This window comes from Pteropus alecto, unplaced genomic scaffold (assembly GCF_000325575.1).
Source record: "Pteropus alecto unplaced genomic scaffold, ASM32557v1 scaffold152, whole genome shotgun sequence".
NCBI classification, from domain to species: Eukaryota; Metazoa; Chordata; class Mammalia; order Chiroptera; family Pteropodidae; genus Pteropus; species Pteropus alecto.
In genome coordinates this window covers 764,289-777,724 of record NW_006432227.1, presented here as the reverse complement: position 1 = coordinate 777,724, position 13,436 = coordinate 764,289, and positions in this window count along the sequence as shown.

Genomic DNA, 13,436 nt, shown 5'->3' with positions numbered 1-13,436 from the left:
TTTCCAGGGCGGACCCTTGATTAAACTTCCTTGAACACCAAACCCTTGATAATTGTGAAGAATACATCAACTGACTTCAGGGTGTTCTTCAACTCAAGACCACCACTGATTAAGATGCAGAAGCTGAATTGACTCATTTACCAAATAAGGTTACCATTCTTGCTGAACCAGAGATTCAAATTAGTAGTAGCCACCTTACTTACATTATCTAATTTTTCTTCATGAAACCCTTGGATGTAGGGCAGTGATTCTCAAAGTGTGGTCCTGACAATATCAGCATCGCTTGAGAACTTGCTAGATATGACGTCCTAAGGCCCCACCCCAGACCTACTGGGCCAGCAATCTGTGTTTCAGCAAGCCTTCTGAAAGCTTCTGGTGCGCACTAAAATTTGGGAACCATTGATGTAATAAACATTATCACCACAGAGTAGATTATATGCCATCATATCTTGGATCTTTGAAGTCCCTTAAAACTAAAACTTTCAATTTACATTGTAGGTTTCCAAGGATCTTCAGCACCATGCATGCAGTCAGCAGTCCATAAATGTTCCTGTAGATGTGGAGTCTCTGAGGTGGTAGTCCTTTTTCACTTGTCTTCCTTCTTTCCTCCGTCGAGATGAATCTTTTCTCACCCACCCTTTGGTAGCCACTTAATTCAGGCTGGCCAATCAGCCTTCCACTCCCTGGGCACAGTGATAGATCCTGAGGTCCTAGCAGGGCCACTGAGAATCTTTGGGGTGGGAAAGATCAATATGAACTCTATGAAGGAGGGACTCTCCCTATTCCTGACTTCGTGAGCACCAGGAATCCAGGTGAACTTGGAACTTCTGGGAGGTGCCTTTGCTTCCCGAGCAGACAGTCTGCCTGGGAATGAGGCCAACTCCGAGGAAAGCAAAGCCAAGTATTGAAGGGGGAGAGGACAGGGAGCTGATATCATCATTTGAACCTATAGATTCACCATAGCTTGAAGTCAGAGTCTGCTCTCTCCTTGGACCTCATATTCAATTCAACATTCCCTGTGAATACCTTATGCTAGGATCCTGGGGACATTCATATTAATGATTTCTTCCTTGATGCAAAAGTAAGAAATACACATACAAAAACTTTGAACTTAGTAGAACCATGTTGTGTAGAAAGTTGAAGTCCCTTGTGATCACCCCTGTTTCCCTGATAATCACTTAGTTTTGTGCATGTTCCTTTAGATTTTTCTATCAACATATATTAATGAAATGGAATGTTAATTGAGAATTTTCTTGATGACTTAGTTTTGCCAGAGGCCCATAAGGTCAAGAATAAAACAATAGGTTCCAACACCTACATTGTAGAGTGAGGTTATCAGAACATTTTTGTAGAATTTGCTAAGTGAGTGACCTAGGTCTGCCATTATTAACTCACATGAGTTAATTTAATATTTATGAGTTAATTATATTTAAAAAGGCTATGAATTAATGAGGAGATTGACAAGAGCAATAGGAGCACATCTCTGGAGAACACTTTTAGCATTGTGGGGATAACTTCCATCTTGGGGTGAGGGCAGGGAACACTTCCCTTTCACCCTAAGCCAAGTTGGGGAAGGAACTTCAAGAAAATCACTCAAAGGAACCTATATGCATCCACTGGCATTTGGGAAATGTGGTGCCTGGCACTTCATCCCATATTCTTACCTGCAAGGCAGCAGAAAGAAGAGATGAGACTGTACTCATAATTTGATTTTATTTGACATGATTTCCTCTCTGACTGCCTGCCAACGGTTTCTAATTTGGAGCTGTTGCAAAATATGAAATCGTCCAAATAGAATGCATCTCTTTGGTGTAGTTGACACTTGGGGAACCTTCCTCCATCACATCCAATCTCGAATTTCTCCTCCAAACCCATAACCTTTCTTTTACACACTCCTGAGTCATTGTTCCCATCCTGGAACTTTCTGGAACGATACTTCTTTTTCTGGACTTTATATCTACTTTTCCATCCCATTTCCTCTCCCTGCACCTGAATGAACTCCAGTGTAGTAAGTTCTTGAATTCTGCCTATAATATTGCCCCTCAACGAATTTATCCATCCTTTAGGTTTTACTCCCTTACAAATGTTCTAAGAGCATTTTTTATAACGACCACTTATTAACCTTAAACAAGTGCATTTCCCCCCCACATTATCTCATTTCCTCTCACAGTATTCCTGTGAGGTATTTCTGTCTCCATTTTGAAGATGGGGAATCAGAGGCTCAGAGAGACTGAGTAATTTGCCCAGAGGCTCAGAGGGACTGAGTAATTTACCCAGTGTCAGACGGCAAGTTGGTTGCGGAGCCAGGACAAGAATCAGAATTTCCTGCTTTAAAAGGTCTGTATTCTTTCCCTTACAACGCTATTTCTTCAGCTGCCTCTGGACTATAGGCAGGTCCCCGAGCTTCAATTATTCCTCTCTACTCCATATCTTCATCATTTTTCTTTGAACTCCTTAGAGTTTCTTCAAACTCTTTCAGTAGAGTTATATTTCAATTACTCTGACTTTGGACAGACTGAGGGTTGCTCATATACAAAGGAAATTTGAGGAACAACTTGCTTTGGACAATCAATCCAACTTGAATATTTGAGTCTTCTGTTCAATTAACTTTTATTCAGAAGTGTTTGCTTTTTCTTAAAGAAAAAATGTTTCTCTCTGAACAAAAAAATGAGTCTGAAATTCCCATTTGCAGGATTAGGGGAAGTTTATAAAAATAAAAAGATTCTAAAAATGAAGAATCTGAGCAAATATTTGAATATAATAGTAAATTAAAACGTTCACTCAGCAACCATTGTTTCATTATCATTCTGTATGTGTATACATATTTACTTTTCCTTTTCTCATTTAATACTCTTGGCTACCAGCAGTTTTTATGTAATCTTTGTTCTAAGCAATCGTTTTTGGTAACTTTTCAGTTAAAAAGAGAAAAAAAGATGATCTTTAATAATATGACTTGCTTTTAATATCATATCTTATAAAAATAGTGGACAGTTCATTAAAATGGAAATAAAGTATACATATATCATGTATAAAGGGCTTTACTTGTACATAACTTCCTGAACATATGCTAAGTGATTTTTACAGCTGATTTCAAAATTTAAATCTTTCTTTTATAAAAATATACTTTGAAGTATGTTAGTTTTTATCTTGCTCTGTTTAAATATTAGGCTTTCTGGTTTATACATTCATTGAAAGTGGTTTGGATTAACAGCATTTACTCTTGGTTCTTGGAAGAAAATAATATAACTTTTCAAATTCATATGTCCAAAATCATGAATCCTCAAACAGCATTTACAGTAAATGTTTACATATATTACCTCACTTGACCTTAAGAACAAACTAATGAAATATTATTACTTGTAAGGTGGGAAGTTTGAAGGTTGGAAGGTCCTCATTCTGTAAATATTGATTAAGGTTTACAGGGCCTAGGAGAGGAGGAGTTCGATGGGGCTGTTTCACCCAATCTGTGAGTTTAAGAGGGATGTTCATTTTGGCTGCTATTAAGTGGACATTTTGTCTATGGAAACAGGGTCTGTCCTGTCTCCGATGCCAACTTCAACCTAGAATTACTCTTCTATCTTTTTCAAAAAGCCACATTGCTGTCATTTCAGGAACTGTGATAGTCACTCAGAAGTACTGGGAGATGACAAGCCAGATAAAACACAGGCCACCCTGTTTGATTTGCATTTTTGATAAACTATGAATCATTTTTCAATAAAAGTTGTTCCATGCAATATTGGGTCATTCTTATGCTAAAAACATATTCATTGTTTATCTGAAGTTCAATTTTAAGTGGCTGTCCTGTATTTTTAATTTGCTAAATCTGGCAACCCTACAAGCTGGACTCCTAGGCATGAAGCAGTTGGCGGCCTGGTCCAAGCTTTAAGGACAGTGAATCTACTAATAACACCGTGGGAGGCAGACTAACAGTAGACACTGAGGCTGGACTCTCTTGCTATTCTGTTTGCACTGCATAGCAGCTTACTTCACTTTCCTGAGTCTCAGGTCCTTCTTTTGCAAAACAACTTTCTCTATTTCGTTAGGATTGCTCTGAGAATTAAATAAAATAATTCAGAATACCTTTCGTATGATAAATGCTCGATTAACTTTGTTTTTGTGTTAGTATTTCTACATAGTACCTCCTTCTCAGAGAACACAGTGCTGTTAACCCTTTGAGTTATCCATAACATGTCTATGTCCACTTCGTCTGTATCTACATCTATACCTACATGTGGAGTTTCTTACAGGCCAAGAGACTTGTACCTAGTAACTGCATTGTCTGGTGAATCTCTTTTAAAAATATTTTTCTCCATTTGTAAAATGTTTTGCATTAAGTTGTCTATATTTATTATTATTGATTTCAAATCTGGCTTAAGAAAAAGGAAAGTATTCAGTTTTGAAATATCTGAATATAGATATATTTAACTTGGATTTTTTGTTATTTTCATTATATTTGTAAACTTTTAATGTATAATGTATTATAAACTTTTAATATATACATAGTTTTACTTGCTGAGTTATAAAGTATTTTTCCATTACATACTAAATTTCCTGAGTTTAGATATTAATTAGGAAATAATTTATGTAAAAATGCAACTATTGTGCGCTCTGAATAATGCAGGTATTGAAATTTCGCAGAATGTCATTCTCTTGTATCTCCGTGTGCGTATATATATAAAATCACAAATATTTCTGGATTTGTCTCTTTGCCTTTTAATTCATAGTTACCATATGATTCTACCTGAAACTCATAAATCTAGTAATAGCTACACATGAGGGTGAGAGGTAGGATGAGGGACCTCAACATGTTTAAGCTGTCTGAATTTTCCTGATGCTTTTAGAAAGTCTGGTGATGAATATGTACCTAAACACTGTCCTAAACATTGTGGAATCATGCAACGCTGCATAAAACCCAAGGGGCTTATGATTCGTTTGAGGGTGGAAGGACGGAAAATAAAACATACATGAAAGTAACCACAGTAAAATCAGCAAGTGATAAAAGATTTCTGATGAACACTGATAATGGATACTATGGGATCAGATGTGTTTGTCCAGTACAATGACAAGTGAGATCCAATTGCCGCACTTGACCATGATAACTTTCAGGGAAGATGCTTTCCTGTTGAGTTTTAATTTTCCCTTTCCCTTCTTTTCCTCTCCCCTCCACTCCCCTCCCCTCTCCCTTTTTGCTGGACAAAGACTTGTCCATTAAGATTAACATGCAAGGTAACATTTTAAAGTAGTGTCTGGTGCATGACATCACTAAACAGCATAAGTTTTAGAAATTTTGGATGGTTTTTAAAAATTGCAAAATATTGCAGACATACAAAAAGTACATAAAATAATATTTTAACCCAATGAAAATGAAATTAGGCTTTTTTTTTTTTTTTTAATATTAAGTGAACAAAACTGTTTACCAGCACACAATACCTCCCTTTACCTCCTAGTGCCTAACCGGATATAGTCAACCTGTCCTGCCGGGATCTGCTGGAAGTCACCACACCCCACAGCAAAGTAATCTGCCAGCGATCATCAAGATCCCGAACAATGTTTGTACCTTTGTCTCAGTAATCCTGCATCCGAGCAATCAGTTTAAGAAAACAATGCAGGGAGGAGCTGGTTACACACACGTAAATTCGTGTGTGTGCGTATCCTCTGTTTATGTAAACCTACATGTTTGGGGAAACTCCTGTAACTTTTACCTTCACATCCATATTTCCTGTATTAGACAAAAATAGGACTGGCTTCATGAGTGGGTGACGAGTGCAATTGCACAGGGTTCTGTGCTCAGAAAAGGGTTCGTGCTTGGGGTTTAGGGCTCTATGGTCACCAGGGGGTTTGGAGTCTTGATTTACTTATGCTCCTGTCTCCCATCACTTTCGTTGGATGGGTTCTCTGCCTCCCACTCCCTGAGACTGCCTGGTTATAGCTGCTGTCTTCTACTTCCGGTGGGGGTGTGGGTGTGGGTAGAGCGAGGGTTGGAGTCAAGCATATGCACTCCACATTGTGGGGTGAGGCCCTGGACATCTGTGAGAGTCTCCACTTGTCCTGAAGTTCTCTGTTGCACTCTGTTGCTATTTAAATAGCAATTAAAAAACACCTTGACAGGCTGTCAAGGTATTTCTTAACAGGCTGAAAGAGAAGCAACAAAAGAAAGAAAAATCTCCTTTCCTGCTTTTGTGGACAACAGGCCCACAATTGCATTTGGCCCAGGGCCCCATAAATTATGTAGCTAGCCCTGAAATAAAATTGTTAGTATGTGAAATTCAGAGGGCTTGGGGTTCCAACACAGCTTTACCAAGGAGTCATTCTAGATAGAACGGGAGCAAGGCAATCTCACCCCCTTAGCTTCAGACCCAGGCTGCAGAACCCAGCCAGGAAGGGAGAGAACGCACAGAGCCATGGATTCCCGCTGGGCAGAGCTCATGGCTTTTCCCACACTGTTAAGACAGCGGCATCAACTCTTGGCCCTAAGAATTACTGCACTTCGTGTGTGTGTGTGTGTGTGTGTGTGTGTGTGTGCGTGCGTGCGCACATGTGGGCATGTGTGTGTGTGTGTGAGAGAGGAAGGTGTGGAAGTCAGTGTTTCCTGAGTCACTTTCTGCAATATTTCTTGTGGCTTTCTTTATTGTTTCCTTTTCCCTTCCATTTAAAGAAATCATCCCATTATTTGAGACGAGATTTGTCCTGGAGTTTCAGTTCTCGTGTGTGAGGATTTTTTTTTTTAAAGAGAAAAAAGAATCGAGGTAGATTTAGTACACCAGGCAGACCCATCAATCTTGTCTGTAATTGGGTCTGCCATTGGTGAGTAGCCACTTGGGAGGAAATTGCTCACCCATGTGGAGTGAATGAACTCTTTCAGGGCGCCCGGCCTCCACAGAGGGCCGCATGATGGCCTCCTGCCAGACAGTATCCTCGTGGCTGGCTCGGCTGCAGACTCAGAGTCAGCCCAGGGAGCAGTTTGTTCCTCTGGGCTTGCAGATAAGCATCTGTTTGCTCTCCCTCTTCCTGCTTCAATAGGACTGCAGTCCTTTTGGAGGGGCACTGACATTTAAATGCATGAGGACTTCTGGTGATGGGAATAGGGATATGAACTCAGCAAGAGCTCTGAATCTTTGTTTGACGGCGGGAAGAGCAAGCAATAGTAGTTTCATGACGTCAAGGTGAAAGCTGATGAGGCCATTCCCGCTTCCAGTCAATTAATCTCTGGACCATTTGAAGCCAACTGTTTATAAAGAAATGCCAGCTCAATTGGCAGTTTCTCCATAATTGTTCTAAAGAATTGGCATTACTTTTTCTTTCCTCTAACATATTCCAAATGTCCTGTTGCAAGAGACGTCAGGAAAATAGTTACCCATCCAAATGAACACTGTGAGATCACCTCTTTTATCCGTCAGAGGCGCTGGAGTAAATAAGTTGATAAGGAAGTGGAATTCCTGTGTTTATACTTTCGGAAGATTTAACTGAAAGAACATTTAGCTGCCACTCCTTCCTGTTTTGAAAGAACCCTCTGCTTCAGGAGCCAATAACTGAATTCACGTCTTCAATATTCTGCATAAGATCCTTCGAGAGGAGCATCTCTCTTCTTGAATGAACTCCATGGCACAAAAGCCTGTGGTGTGCTTCTTTAGCTGTTATTTGGAATGGCACGGTATCTTGGAGAAGAGAGTTAAAAATCTCCCAATGGCCTTGGTCATGTGGGGACTATGAGAGAACTATAATAAAGAATTAACAGCTTTGTATGAAACATACTTAGACTTTCTAGGCCTATCCATTAGAAAGAAGAGGGAATAAGGCTCTTTTCTGGCAAGGAGTGAGCTAAAGGAGAGAGATTTACATTTGGAGCCCAGCGAAGAGTCTAAGAAGGCAAAAATCTCTGAGAGGTGCCCATAATTTAGTTGAGGAGAAGACTGTTGAAAACTATTCCGAAAATACTTTGTTTTAAATCTCTGAGCAATAATCACCTTGGATTATGGTTTTGTGTTGACTTGTTGATTTTTCCACTTGCCTCAGTCCTCTAAGCTTAGTATCTGGAACAAATATAATCCTTAAAGTCTAGGTGAGTTAGTGACGAATGAAAAGACTCCTTTCTATATGTCGTGAGGTATAGAACGAGGAGGAGCAGTCAGGGTGTGGTGACACCCAGAGCAAAAGCACTCGATGTGTTTCTAAGGCTTTTAACTCAAATAAGTCAAGATGGAAACATTCAAGGGGAAAAAGGCTCCCTGAAGGGGAGAATGAATTGGCAACACTCAAAGTGTCTTAAGCAACATTAAACAACTTGCTCTTGATAGATGGGCTAGGAATTTGGAGCATATATGCCCCTGGGAAATCAGCCAAAAATACTGCATGGCTATATATTTTAAATCTATAACAACAGCTTGGACAAATTGAGGTTGTTCTCAACTCTGACCCTCACATGGGTCCTCCCTGGCCAAAGCTGTTTTCCTTCCCCCGTGGTGTTCTCATTTTACTCCTTGGAAGAGAGCAAAATGTTCTGCGTGGAATTTTATCTTTAAATTTCTGTGGCCGGAGAGGAGAGCCCAAGGGCATGTCTCAGGGAAATGGAAGGATCCAGGTGGGCGGCCTGCTCTTTTTCACAGTGTCGTGTATTCAACACTTTCATAATCTAAATCGAACACTCCGAACTTGGAGCCTTTGTCTAATTTGGGAACAAATCATGTTTTGACGCACAAATCCTACACGGTTCAACTAAAATCAAGACTGTTAACCAGAATTAGCTGTAGTTAACTGTCCCACAAATTTCTAAACTGCGGTCTAAGTGGAATCGTGAGACGACGTGGTCGCTTAGGGTAATGCTCTTCCACGGGCCAACCTGATATGACGAGAACATTGATCAAGGAACAAAATTTATTTCAGGCATGAACATGTCAGGCTGTCTCCACTGCCGTGGTTGAATTTGTCATAGCACAGGACTGTGCTTGCACACCTGGTTTACCAAAGATTTTTGTGTTTGACAGTGTAGGATCCTGACATCTTTCCGAATCAGATTAAATTGTCTTTCTTCAGTTTTGCATCATATCGAGAAGAATTTAACTTGTTGGGCTTGACTAGTGTGGTGGAAGAGCTGAAGCATGAGGATCGGGACTCTCTCCCTTCTGGGCATTTTCGGTGGGACCGATTTACACGCACGCCGTTGAACAGAAAGGAACGGTGGTTCCTCTGGAATGATCATTTCCTCTGAGCTTCCACTAGTTTGTATTTGTGCCTCATCCTGCATCTGCCTCCTAGGGATGAAACTAGATCTGCCTCTGGAGGTGGGACATTTAGTGAACAACCCTCCATTGGGCAGATACCTTCCCAATAAGGCCATCCTTCCAGGTAGAGAAGAGGGAGGCTAAGCAAAGAGAAATAGCTGCATGTGATCATAGCATAAACATGGGCCAGATTGAGGAGAACTTGAAACTCATCCTAACCAGAGCTGTCCCGGCCACTGCACACTCTGAAGAAAGGCCATGTCCTCGGTAGAGCTTTCTCTCCCTCCATGGTCACTCCATTTGGCCTACGGTCAAAAGCCCCAGTTCATTGACATGACATTCAGAGCCTCCCTAATACGGTCTTGCTTACTCTCCCAGCTTAATTTCTTGCCATTCTAGCCTCAGACTTTATGTACTGGCAACCCTTCTTCTAGATGCACCATCATTCCGCGTTCAGGCTCCGCCTTTGTCCAAGGTGTCCACAATGACCTTGCACACCATACCTCCTTCAGCTAATGTCTTCATTAGCCTTAGGATTCAGGTGGAATATCATCTTGTTCAAGAAGTTTCTTTTACTCCCAAGATGGAATTAGGTTCCCTTTCTGGGCACTCATAATACTCTGTGCATATCTCCACGGCTGATTTGATAACATTTTTTGTATAATTATCTGTCTCTTCTCCTTTCACTACTGCAAAGGACGCTGATCCTTCTTCAGAAATAAAGAACATATTCCTTGAGATGCCGGAAGTGCCACAGGAAACAGAGCCTCATCTGTCAGCTCACTGCAGTAAAGAGCTGCCTGAGTCGAGTCACATCCCTTTTCCAGGGTGGTCAGCCCTCAGTGACTAATCCACACTGAAGTGGAAAGGCTCAGCCCTTCCACTGGGTTCACGTCTGGAGCAACCTGAGCTTCAGACCTCTCTGCAAGGTCGCTGCAGCTTCCACTGAGGCCGCGTCACAGCTTGACTTCTCCCCGTGATCAGTCCTGTTTCCTCTTGCCCTTCCACAGGTATCTGTGCCCAGAGCTCCCTCACAGATCTCCTGCATTCTGATCTCCATCTCAGAATCGGCTTCCAAGGATCCCGATGTGCAGCATCTGATCCGAGCAACGTTAAGGACAGGGGCTGTGCCTTATTCATCTGTGTATTTCCAGCTCCCAACAAAGAGCCCAGCACACAGTGCGCTCTCAATAAATACTGGTGGGCAGATTGAATAAACAAAATTCAGTGCGAGAGAGGCGTTTGGCAATGGTAGAAGATAAAGGGGGCGATCGGGCTTCTTCTAGAAGGCACATGGCTTTATCATCTTATAGCCTTGGCTATTAAATTGGGGAGGAGGTCCAGACTTGGAGTTAACAGATCTGGGTGTGAATCCTGCTCTTCCTCTTACTTATTAAGTTTGTGTGTGTAGCTGGATTTTAGCAGCAAACAGAGGACACACTAAAACCAGGTGATATGAGGAGAGTTTAACAACAGGACTATGTACAAAGTAAAGGCCAAGTTCAAGGAAAACAACAAATAGTGCCTAATGGGGTCAGGGTCAAGTCTAGAACCCAGGGAGGCCACCAGAAGGGAATCGAGGCTTGCCTAGAGGGATAGGGCTCATTCACTGGGACTTGATAGGAAGGGGGAATAAAGGCCCGGGGCTTAGTCTCCACCATCCGCCCTCCTCCTGCCAGTATCTCTGCATTGGCTGAGACTGGTGAGAAGCCAGAAGCCCAGGGGGTCCTGGCTGCAGGTCAATGGCTTCCCAGGCACAGAGGGCAGGGAAGGGGGAGGGGGCGAAGGGAGGAGAATGGTCTGGAGAGGCAAACGGAAGATACCCAGCACAGAAAGACTCCAGAGTTGAAGTGGTTTGCCTCTTACCTGGGGAAAGGCGCTCTACCTAGCCCACTAGATGGGTAAGATAAGAAAAAGTGGTGTGTAAACTGCAAACTGAGGTACATGTATTACATATGATTTAATTGAAAATATTCACTTACTGTTTCTAAGGGTTGGTCTTCACACAAACCAACCCCTTTTCAACTCTAGAAGAGTTACTGCAGACAGTGTTGCTGATTCAGTAGCAGGAAATCGCTCCCATGCCTGCTGGCTACACTGCATTTTGATTAATGGGACCTGGGGGTTGGGAAGGCAAAGCTTTCTGAGTCACGACCTTGTGCCCCGGAATTTCACTTCTTCTTCAGCTCATACATAAGCACATGGCACATTTTCTTCTGTGAGGGGCTTCAGAATTCTGAGCTCCTAAATGTCCCTGATATAGTTCAGCATTACTTGAAAGAATGGTGTCACTTGCTTTGTTGGCTCAACGATCATTAAAAAAAAAACCTATCATAGCTTGTCTAACTCCTGCCATAGCTTTCATCCCCCACCCAGTGGAAATTGGCAGGATTTCAAATCTTTTGGAGTAAAGACAATGTGCCCAGACTCGGTATCATTTATGGGAAATGAATACATAAAAGTTGAATTTAGTTTTTAAAAACTAACAATTCTTTCATTTAATTTATTGTTATTACTTTTTAATTTTTATTCTATTATTTTGTTTCTGTATACTTGTGTGGATATATGAGACCTAAAAAGCCAGAAAGTTTGAATTTTCTTTGTCCTTTAGGCAAAGGGTACTGTGGAATGTGTGCTCCTAATGCAGTTTTATTCTTCCTCCCTCCCTCCCTCCCTCCTTTCCTTCCTTGCTTTCTCTCCTTCCCTCTCTCCCTCTCCCTCTCTTCTTTCTTCCACACATTCACACATTCATGCATGCAGTCATTTGATAATAGTGAATACCTATCATATACCAGGCACTTGTCTAGGCAGTAGAGATGTAGCAATGAACGAACTGAGAAAAATTGCTGCTTACATTCTAGCGGGGAGGTGGGGGGAGAGAGACAATAAACAAGATATATAAATAAAATACGTAGCATGTTGGATGTTGGCAATTGCTTGGGAGAAAAAGAAAGAGATCGGGGAGAACTGGGTTGCAGTTTTTCAGAGCGAGCAAGGAATGTCCTTATATAATAATACAGAGTACACTAAACCAATGTAAAATGAAATTATACTACCTATTACAAAGAGAAACAATTTTCGTTTTAAATTCTTTAACATCGAGACTTTGGATAACCCAGTGAGATTCTCTGAATCCTGCATTTCTCACCTATAAAGTAACAGAAGTGGAGTAGGGGCAGAAAAAGTAGAAGTGTTTTAACTATAGTGAAATGATCTAGTATAATAGACATAATACTCAAAATCATTCTTGATTCTTCCCCTTCTCTCACAATCTGTTAGTAAAGTCTCTTGGCTTTACTGTCAACACGTATCCACAATCAGATCACTGCGCCCGCCTCCTCTGCTACCTCCTTGGTCTGAACCACCATCAGGTCTTGTCTGGCTTATTGCAATAAACACCTACTGGCCTCCCAGCTCCATCCCTATACACATCAGCTAGCGTGAGTCTTTAAAAAGTCAGATCTTGGCACTCCTTCGGTCAAACCCTGCACCGGCTCCCAGTTCACACTGGTAACTTCCGAAGTCCTTGTAGTGGCCTCTGATGCCCGCCCTGAGCTTTCCTGCAGCTCCCGCCCTCACTCTCTTCTGGCCACACTGGCATCGTCATTCTTTCTTGAATGTCAAGAATTTTCTGCCTCTTAGGCCTTTGCTTTATCGTCCCTCTGTCCGGAATGCTTTCTGCAACTCATCCACTCTGCTAACTCCCTCAAGTCTTTGCTCAGTTCTCTTCTTTTCAAGGAGGCCTATCTTGACAACCCTAATTAAACTTCTCAACCTCTCCCTTTGACCATTTCGACCCCAACCCCCATTTCCTGTTCTACTTTCTTTTTATTTTCACAGTACTCATCACTTTTACACATACAATAACGTTATTAAATAATTGACTTATTGTGTTTATGTGTATCTTCACTTGCTAGAAATGAATCCATAAGGGCAGCCCATGTGCCTGGGACAGTGACTGGTCCAGAGCAGGTGCTCAGTAAGTATTTGTTCAGAAATAGTTAATGCCCTCTCATGTACGTGTGTGCGCATGCACACACACACACTTTCTCTACCTCCTCATTTTCTCTCGTGCTGTCCTTGATCTGACCACTTCCCCGTATACTCTTCAGTCATGTCCTACTGTTACGGGTTGAATATTTGTATCCTATTGGCAGATTCATATGTTGGCTGTGTTTGGAGACGGGGTCTCTAAGGAAGTAATTAAGGTTAAATGAG